The sequence below is a fragment of the Pavona decussata genome, unplaced genomic scaffold, assembly GCF_977016875.1.
Source record: "Pavona decussata unplaced genomic scaffold, jaPavDecu1.1 SCAFFOLD_137, whole genome shotgun sequence".
Lineage (NCBI taxonomy): Eukaryota > Metazoa > Cnidaria > Anthozoa > Scleractinia > Agariciidae > Pavona > Pavona decussata.
This window is the reverse complement of record NW_028145550.1, coordinates 1656027-1666234: the sequence shown is the minus strand read 5'-3', so window position 1 is coordinate 1666234 and position 10208 is coordinate 1656027. Positions and strand designations below refer to the sequence as shown.

At 38.6% G+C, this 10208-nt stretch overlaps 1 long non-coding RNA gene across 1 annotated transcript; it reads left to right on the top strand.

The window, feature by feature from the left end:
• Positions 1-784: 784 nt before the first annotated feature.
• LOC146467260 (uncharacterized) lies at positions 785-9796 on the top strand. Its single transcript, XR_014867806.1, has 4 exons — positions 785-1625; positions 3188-3270; positions 3837-3905; positions 9259-9796. It is a non-coding gene; the product is annotated as an uncharacterized LOC146467260 (long non-coding RNA).
• Positions 9797-10208: the final 412 nt, after the last annotated feature.

The window sequence follows — 10208 nt, the reverse complement described above, 5'->3', positions numbered from 1 at the left end:
AGATATCTGTGGATCTAGCCCTAACTAAAGGAAAGGGTTTCCCTCCCTTATTTTCCTGCAAGACGTTTAGGGACAAAATGCCGTACTCTCCCACCCCTTCCCTTCAGCCCCGCCCATGGATTAGCCACCGTAACCAAAAACATGGGTACTACTAAGTTGGTTGCTTTACTACATACAGAATTGTGTTCTAGGAGGCCTGTCCTTAACCTTTTTTCTGGCCACTTGGAAGACAAAGGTATTACCAAAGAGATTAAGAGGAAAGGTAGGCAAGCTCAGTTTTTTTAATCACAAAAAAGAAGAATAAACATACGGACCGGAACCAGCGCTAGCCTTACTGGTACATTCATGCACTCTTCGCTTCGTTGTAATTTGTGTTTGCTCAACAGATTTAATAAGATTTTTGTTCCGTTTCTGTTGCAGAAACAAATATAGTACTGCCGCAACAGCTTTCAACCGATTGATTAGTCACACCCTAGAATGTCCACTGCACGAAAAAAACGCCTTTGCGCAACATCAAATGTGTGTTCAAAGAATGTCAAAGGCCACCTTTGATTCTAATCACAAGTGACGAAGGCCGCATTTGATTCACGCGCGTCAAAGGTGGAGTCAAATTTGATTCGATTCGAAGATATTTGTAAAAATATCACATATTTGATCCACCTTTATGCGCGTCATAGGCGGAGTCAAAGTTGTACTACATTTGACATCACCTATTTGATTTCAATTTGACGCGCTCAAAGGTAGGGTCAAAGTTGTTTTAATACCGTTTGAACTCACTTTTGATTCGAGTCAAAGGTATATGCAAAGGCGTCACATATTTGACGTATTTTTGATGCGTATCAAATGTGTTGTCAAAAATGTTATTATATTTGACCTCATCTTTGATACGAATAAAGCTAGAATAGAGCAAATCCAATTTTTCGTGCAGTGTTCATTCTTAAGCTCAACTTATGTGATATATTTTATTTATTTATTTATTCATTTATTTTTTTTTTTTTGGGGGGGGGTGGAGATCTACTGCAGATGTCCAACCTTAATGTATATATGGAGTTACGGCATTAGAACAATTTACGTTGTTGTTTTGCAGTGGACGATAAAACGTGCACCATGATAAGCGCACGTGAACGGAACTGAAAGCACGTGCATTTTGTTAGTTTGAAAATTTTTCATTTTCTCGCTAAGCCTGCGAGCTTCTTTCGACTCTATTGCTTGCAGGTTGCAGTTTTGATGAAATATTTTTCCACAGCAAACTAAGTTTCGTTTAAAGTTTGCGTTTTGTGCTTTTTCTTTCGTCCCTAAACTATAGTTTTCATTATTTGTTGCCATCTGCATTCCTTGTCATGGTATTTGAATTGCAAATATATACTGCTGAAACTCATCTTTAATTCATTTTCTCATCTTCTTGCACATGGCGCCGTTCGTAACGGTTAACCGTCCAGTTTATGAGCTTTCTTGGAGTATTATCTCTACTAAATAGCTTCAAGGCGACTGCAAAACGCTAGAGAACCACAGGACTGTAAAACAAGCACCACTTGAGACAAAACAACGCAGAGAGCAAGGATTTGACGTTCATCACTACTTGATCAACGAAAATGAAACTTCAAGGACCTCCCATTCCATGACAGGTAATTTCTCTACGATATGTATCAATTTTTTATAAGTTAATCTTGAAATGAAAGTCAAGTTGCAAGTGAATTAGTTTAATTTTTGTGGCCGGTCATTCGTCTTACTCAAAGTTGCTAAATTTGCTTCAATAATTAAGAGCGGAACATGTTGATTCAAAATTCAATTAATATCGTTAACCATTAAGTTTCCGTCGGAAAGTGCTAGCCAGGCGATTTTTGTTTCTTTCTGACAAAATGATTGACTGATGCTTATTGTTTTTGCTTTTTTGCTTAAATAATATTCTGAACTTGTTCAAGAATGCTTGATATGTCCATAGCCTAAGAGTCATCTCAGGCCTGATGTAACTGTTCAACATTTTCTAAACACAGATCGCAACTTAAATTAATTGATCAAAGTACAACCGTTTGTCTTTAGCTTTGGGGTCATAATTAATGAATGTGGAAATAAACAAGGATAACGCCCGGTCCCAGTTGTTCAAAGAGTGGTTGTTATATATATCCCCTCTTGAATAGTGATTCATCTCAGGTGGACAACTGGAGCCTGGAGGCCGTTTCTCGAAAGTCCTGGCAACTTACCACGCCCAATAAGTGATTTGGTGAAAACTCTTTCTTAACAGAAGTCAATTTTTGTTAGGTTTGAATACTAAATTTTAAAATCTTGTAATTCTATGAAAACATTGGCCAAGTACAATGTCTGTAATCACTGTGTAATCGGCGAAAAAACATTTAATAGTATACTTAACGGGCCCGGTAAGTTACCGGGACTTTCGAGAATCGGCCCCCTGGTTATTAGGGAATTCAAGATTAGAGTTAACTGCAAAGGTTTGCCAGAGTCTTGATCTGTTACGAAATCCGGACCTGAGGTGGGTCGGGTGGGGAAACAGAAGTGCAAATATGCTCTCACTGTTTTTGTACGTCTAGATACAAGCAAAAGCTACCCCAAACTTAGTTTTGTTATGAACTGTCACTGTTGATTTACAACCTATTCAATCAACTTGTCGGATTTCAAAGCCTCAGGTTTATGCGACAAGACCGAAAGGTGCTATGGGTAGCTGTAAATCTCGTAGTCAGTGGCTGCAGTTTTACGATTGGCAGTGCCATGGGATGGAAGAAAATAACAACAACATTTGCCCTGGTGATTTATTTTCTGTAGGGATGAGCTATAGTTGAGTTTTGTAAAGTTATGAAATAAGCTTCCCATGTCAACTTACAGTCTTGTAGGCTTTCGGACAACCTTTATTGAAATAGCCGTATGATGTGAAACTTAATGTTACCATGCACAGCTAGCAGCCACTCTGTGACAGGCAGGGTATTGAACAGTCAGTAAAGTTAAGATAAAGCCTGAACTCAGTAAAGCTGCCATGGGTGCCTTTAAATGCTAATGTTCTATCTTACTTATCTTACGTACAAATTCCATTGACATCGAAAGCTGGCTGAGTGTCAGAGGCTTTCCTAAGCGACCCAGCTGATTCTTTTGACGTGCATTACAACTGGCCAGTTAATATAACCCCAGTTACTATGACTTGTGCACCATATTAATCAAACTTACGTTGACTTTAAAGGGCAACACTGAACATGATGTATCAGATTGGAGTTTAAGTGGAAGTTCAATACAAAGCGAAAGAAGACGCATTAATCGCAGAAGGTGAGTTCCTCTTTCTCTTGTTTATCTAGATTGCTTGTTTTAGGGTAGTAGAAATGTTCACCGATTTTAATTGCCGTTTACGATTCTGGTACCAAATACCTACAAGGGTCTGCCATCTGCTGGTTTTGATCAAACGATCGTGTCAGTGAGTGGAAACGGTATAAAACCGATCAAATCGAACCATCAATATCCCCTCCCCTCCCCCCGGGTTGGTACGCTCCTAGCATTTGACCGCGTACCGTACCAAGCGAATGGTAAATTTGAAGTGGGTTTGTCTTTATGGTCTCACTCACAGAAAGGTGCGTCTGAGTTTTCCTAGTTTTGGGGGCTGAGAAGATTTCCAAGGACAAGATTTCGCCTTGTAAACAAATTGAACTGCACATTAAGTTCTCACATACCACGTACGTTACCGTCGTAAATAGATTATTCCGTGGACTTTTTTTGATGGGTCGGGTTGGTATGCAACTCGTCTGCACCCCTCTACAGCCCACCCTGCCTTGTCCCATGTTGTCTGTCACTAGAATCTTGACAAGTGCCTCACAATGAGTGGTCATTCTCTATGATAGCGTGTCGAGACAAGGAGAAAGATTGACAGGAAGAAGAAAAGAAGAAAATCAAAGATATCGCTGACAATGGTGAGTTTTGATAAAGTTGTGTTTGTTTTAATATTATCTAAGCTGGGTTGCTGAAGATGGTTTTCGGAGGTTACGGCCCTTGAAAATTGGAAGCGTAGGAATCATACAACATTAAACTTGCAATCGTGATTAAATATTAAGTTACTCCAAGATAACCCGCTGCTCCCATGTATTGCAACATCCTCCATGATATATATTGTAATTTCATTTATATAATTTAGTAACATCTAAACCTGAAGAAGGCTGGTTTGGCCAGCCGAAATATTGTTTTAAAATATCTTACGATGTGTCAGCTTTGCAGTAGTCTTTGGACTTCTCATCGTCTATTTTTCAAGTTTGGCTGATTAGATCTCCTGTGAGATCCAACGTACAAGCAAGCAGGATCTTCGTTCACGGCTTTTGCAGTTTTTTAAAATTTTCATTCCAAGATAACGCATCATGCTTTAATTGTCCGGTAAATGAATTCCACGCTCTTTGTCTCGTGATCTATGAAAACGATATTTATTTCTCATGAGTATCAATACCTAATGGCAAATGATATCGAATATTTGGTATTGATAGCGACCCATTCTAAAGCGTGCTGTGACATTGCGCGTAGCGTTGCACGTAACATGGTGTGTCCATACCAGAATTGTTGCACGCAACATTTTCGAAGAAGAATGATGAAGATATTCCTGTTGTTAGGGAGAAATTCCACTCGTTCTTCAAATGGACGTTAAATTGTTGGAAATGGTGTCTAAATCTCAAAGCTTCAGAGAAAAAAATGGAGATAGCATTTTACTGTTCTCCAAATCGGTTTTATCATCGCTTATTTTTGCTTTTAAATTTTCTGTGCGCCACCAATTTGGATTCTATGACGTTATGTGGTTGCCCAATTATTCTACACAGAAGAACATCTGCTTCCTGGCAATAGCGGTGACCATATGACGTCATAAGACGCAAAATGGCGGAGAAAAAAATGGAGATAGCATTTTACTGTTCTCCAAATCGGTTTTATCATCGCTTATTTTTGCTTTTAAATTTTCTGTGCGCCACCAATTTGGATTCTATGACGTTATGTGGTTGCCCAATTATTCTACACAGAAGAACATCTGCTTCCTGGCAATAGCGGTGACCATATGACGTCATAAGACGCAAAATGGCGGCGCGCGGGAAGTTTAACAATGAAGACAAGTGATAATCCTATGCAAGTTTTACTACACTAAAATGTTTTTTTTAACTTTTAAACTAAGCTTTGAAATTTAAACATCATTTTTAACAATTTAGGAGGAGTAGAGGCTCCCATCACACGCTCCAACTTTCTTGCGCGCGATATTGTGCCAATGTCACTCTCAGTCAGTGTCTCGGCACTAGGAAAAATGGGAAAAATTTCGAAATCTCGTTTGTATAAAACATCATGTAATTTTAAAGTGAAATTTTAAAGGAACAGCGAGTGAAGTTCGACTCGTTCGAAAATTTGAATTTATTGAAAAAGCCTTCTGTTTTCGAGGAAACCAAATTTTCGAGGGGCAAATAGTATTTCTGTTCACTATTCAGGCAAACTTGGGCTAAATCGTCTAAAATGCTCTCTGAAGTCTAGAAAATAGTGTTTGTCTCAATTAAAAGCCATTCCTCCGAAAGTATTTCAGGCATTCGGTCAATTCAAAATTTTGCCAGAGTTCTTGAACGAGAGTTCTCAGTCTACGTAGCAGTCGTTTTCTTTCCAAGTGGGTGTGAGAAGAGAAAAAAAATCTACATTTGACGTTTTAAAGCGAGGTGGAATAATCGCGACGACGTTTGATAAAACGCGAATTGATTTAGATTGTTACGTTAACGCTGCCGTCGCCATCGTCGTTGCCAAAGCTTGCTACTGAAACCGGTGCAGACCAAAAATTTACATGTTTTTTTTACATCTTTTTTTTTAACATTTTTTTATTTTCACTTACAGCTGTAAAGCACAAATACTAGAGTAATACAAACAAATACAAAGTTAATTACACTAACGCTTACGCTACTCACTAACACTAATTACAAAATAACATAACATTACATTCACAGTTAGCTTGATTTAATTTATCATGTAGTTATATAATAATATAAGCCTATATAATAATCAAATTCCTTTTTTTGGTAGAACGTCTGTATATGCAACTGTATATATAACTATTAATACGCGTCTTAATGCATAAGTCATTTCTAACAATGTCCATCCCCTCCCCCTCCCACGCCCCACCCCCCACGGGCAAACCTTCGGGTATTAGGAATTTTTGAAAGCAAACCAGCAAATACCCCACAGCCGGGACAAACGAGGCGTAAAAACTGAAAATAAGTTGATTTCTCTGTCTCTGGGCTTACGTATCTTCATTCAAATGAAAGTTAATTCAGGCTAAATGAAGCTCAAATAAGTCTCATTTCTCATTATCGTTCTATTAACTGTTCGATCTGTGGAACTACCATCTCATTTTTGTCTTCGTAAGATGTAGGAAATCCCGAATTTTACGTCTCTGCCGATGAACTTATCATTGAAGGAAAGCGAGAGCGCCTTGAAGTAAATTCGCGAGGCCGTCAAATGCCCCGGGTTGGATAAATACCCGTCTGTGTGTGTGGGCGGGGGGGCGGGGGGGGGGCGCTGCTGGAATTTCCGAATGCATTGCCTTCGTTTAAGCAAGAATCTGTACTATAAAAGGGATAGCTGCTCCCACTTCTGCCACATACTCACCGCTTCAACGTGTCATTAGTGATAGCAGACGAACTGAGAGATAAGGATGGGAACGGTGTAAAACTCAACGGTTGAAAAACTTTCGCTTTTTGGTCCAAATCTCGAGGTTTATTCTGGAGGCAAATTCAAATACGAATTTCAAATTTATTTTGTAATATGTATTGTGACTATCTTACCACGCCGACATTGTAAATTCGACAATTAACTCAGTGTCTATAAGTGAAATGAGTGAAACCGCGTCAACATGTTTGGCAGAGTAGCATTACGTTTATAGACAAAACAATTTGATATCCTTCAATTGGAGGTTAGTCATTATCGCTTGGATAATTCAAGGGATACTAACGATTGCAATCTGGGATGGGTTCCATCTCTACCATACCCAATTTTCACTTTCATTCCAGACTCTAAAGGCCGGATTATTTTACCCAGTGGGAAACACATAGCGTCTCTCCTGACTCCAAGCCTGCTGCTTCTACCCTTCAACCTACCACCCCTCTTCCCATAATTACTTGATTGCTTGGAGGTTATTGTAGGCCTCTAACATGAGGAGATACTTCAACCTATGTCACAGAAAAATCAGCCACCTTAGATCCGCCATATTGGATTCTCCAAGGAGTCCGCAGATAATAGTGACTGAGTCATTTCCAATAACGATGGTTTCCCCCGCCCCACCCCGGGTATATGTCGAACATTTGTCATTTTGTTGATCCCCATGGTGGCGTATTTGCAGCAACGGAGAAATTCGCATATTTCAATGCTTGAGTCAAATATCTAGCTATTTAGTTTGGTTTTGTGACCTCTGTGATGCGCAGATTTAATCCATTCAAAAAGCCAGGTACACCTGAACATCAGCAGCCTTACGTAGTTGCATTCTTCGTTTCCCTATCATCTTTACATTCTCGTACACTATGGAGGCAAAATTATAATATTTTTGATTTGAGATACAAACTTTTAGTATGTAGATGTTGAATGTTTGTTTTTGGGAGGAGCAATGAGCTAAGCGTGACGGGCATCTGCACGCTTTTTGAGCCATACCAAGAGGTGTTTGGATCAGTATTGGCTGACCCCACCGTGGGGCATTTTCAGTTCTCCGAAGAGAAAATGGCAAATTCCCGACAAATACCCGGAAGGAGGAAGGGGTGGGGATATGGGTGGGGCATGGGGGTGTCCATGCTTGGTTTGGTCTCGCTTAGAATTGACTAGGCCATAACCAAAATTGACTCCAAAGAAATCAACAAGTAATTACGGGAGAGGGCATTGTGGAGGGTGGACAGGAGAAGCGGTAGGTAGAAGGGTGAGAACTTATTTACGTGTACAATGTTTAGATCTCATCAGCGATTCAGTATTAGGGAGTTTAAGGAGCTGCTAAGGCGACAGCAATGAGAAAGTTACAAAACAATAGGGTTTAAAGAGGAAAACAACGGCCCTGCACGTGCGTTTTAAATTTTGGTACATTTCTTCGCCATAACAGGCCAAATAACAACGTGAAATGACCAAATTCAAGGTTTTGTGGATATCGTGAAGGTGACTGGTGACGGTAAATTTGTCATTCTCTGTCTCAACTTCCGACCAGTTCTGTTATTGGATAGTTCGGCTACATTGGAATAATCGCGGAAGTAGTATATTAAATAACGTGAAGTTATATTTTTAAGCGCCGTTTTCGTTGACGCTTCCGTCGTGGTTTCTGAAATTCCACCCTATTAATTGATTTTGAAGGTTTGATATAACTTTAGGCAACATTTTGGGGAGATTGAACTAGTACTTAACACCAGTTGATTCAAGAAGGTATTCAAAAGGTCCATTAACTTTTGGGACCTTCGAGGAACTGGCCCTGGATGTCCTTCTGTTCGCGCCAAAATGGATACTGTTCATTGGTGTCTATAGTCTGTAGTAATGGGGACTCTGGCTCAAAAAACTTTGTGCAACATAATGTTTTGGGGAGACCTTCCTTTTGCTGACTTTGTGCCATTCCAGAAAAGCTCGTTGAAATCAAAAGTCGAGGGTAAAATTCCCAGTCTATAACAAAAAATATGGAGACGTTTTTTTTTGCCAGAGTATTTCGTGTTATAGTGGTGAGAGGAAGCCAGCTTATCAACGCAACATTGTTGCGTTAAAAATGGTCTCTTGTATTATCACTTTAAGGCTTACACACAAACCCATTGTGCAAAATTTGTAGACCTCATTGTCTGGCGATCGTAAGAATTCCAAGGTTTCTCTATCTTCCTTTCTTGAAGGAGAAATAGAGCGGATGCAGTTTGACGCTGGGAACAAGGTTATACAAATCATTGAAAACACTCCACATACCCTTCAATACCCCTACACACACTAGAAACTTAACCTGAGCAATGACAGATGAAGGGGAGCTCTTTCGTCCTTGTTGGGTTTGTCCATAGCTTCCCAATTTCACATGCAATTTGGAGTTTCGCATACCAAAGGTTTATACGTAGTTAAACCAAGTTAAACGCATTCAATTGCATCCTTGTTGAGAAGAAAGTAAATAGTATGTCCAAGAGACTAAATATTTTTTTCAATATTTTAGTTGCCAAAGCAAAAGATTTCGAACCTTAAATAATTGATGTTATAGACTAATCCAATATAAATAGAGGTTATTATAATTTAACTTTCTAATTGCAGATTTTGTTTAATTTTTTTCAGGTCGCTTTGTAGATGACAAGCCTTGACAACACAAGCATGGGAACAAGAGCTTGTCAAGCACTTTTTAGTCAAGGTAGAACATAAGTCTTAGTTATTTTCCAAAAGCCGACTAATTTCAGAATTTTATTTTCTTCCAGGAACTGAATTTTCTGTAAACACGAAAACGCACTTTATCAAAGAGCCTCGATTAGCATTTTATTTTCCACGTGAATTATTTTCAACACATTTTTTGTAATTTTTATCGCTTTCAAGAAATTTCACTTTTCGGTAAGCCACATTGCATTGTTTAGATTTCGTAACAGGACGGAGAGAAATGTTGTTTTCTACGTTAAAGAAACGTACTATTAATTTTTGTCGGGTTTGGAAAGCAAATATGTCTTTAGTTTTAAACCATTGATATGTACAAAACAAATTCATACCAAAGCGACCGACCGTAAGCAAAATTCTGCGTTTCAATCTAAACTGGATTAGAATTTTCTTTCAATTTTAGGCCACTTTAAGTATTTTTCTTGAAGTTCAATTTCAAATTTTAGTGTATAGCCGGTGATTACAGTCAATTGTAAACTTTTTAAATTTGCATTTTGCTTAATTTTTCAGCGGGCTAAAACGTTTTCAAGTACAATGTCGCTTAAAACCATGGATTTCAAAATAAAGATTTCAACTAAATCATTGCCAACATATTTGATTCGCTCGTTATAACAACAAATAAGTGAAAGTAGGTGCGTCTTCGTGTTCGAAGTTTAGGAAATTAAACTAGCAGTTTTCCTATGATCATTTGCAAGACTTTTTGGCTTAAATTAGTTTATTTGTCTAGAAATGGAAATTTATAGCTAAGTTTAACATGCCACAATCCAAGTCGTTCATGTTTTAATCAAATTTGATTGACAACCGCATGTTCAAAATAAATAAATTCTTGCGAAACTTATTATTTTTTGACTCACGTTTGTTGT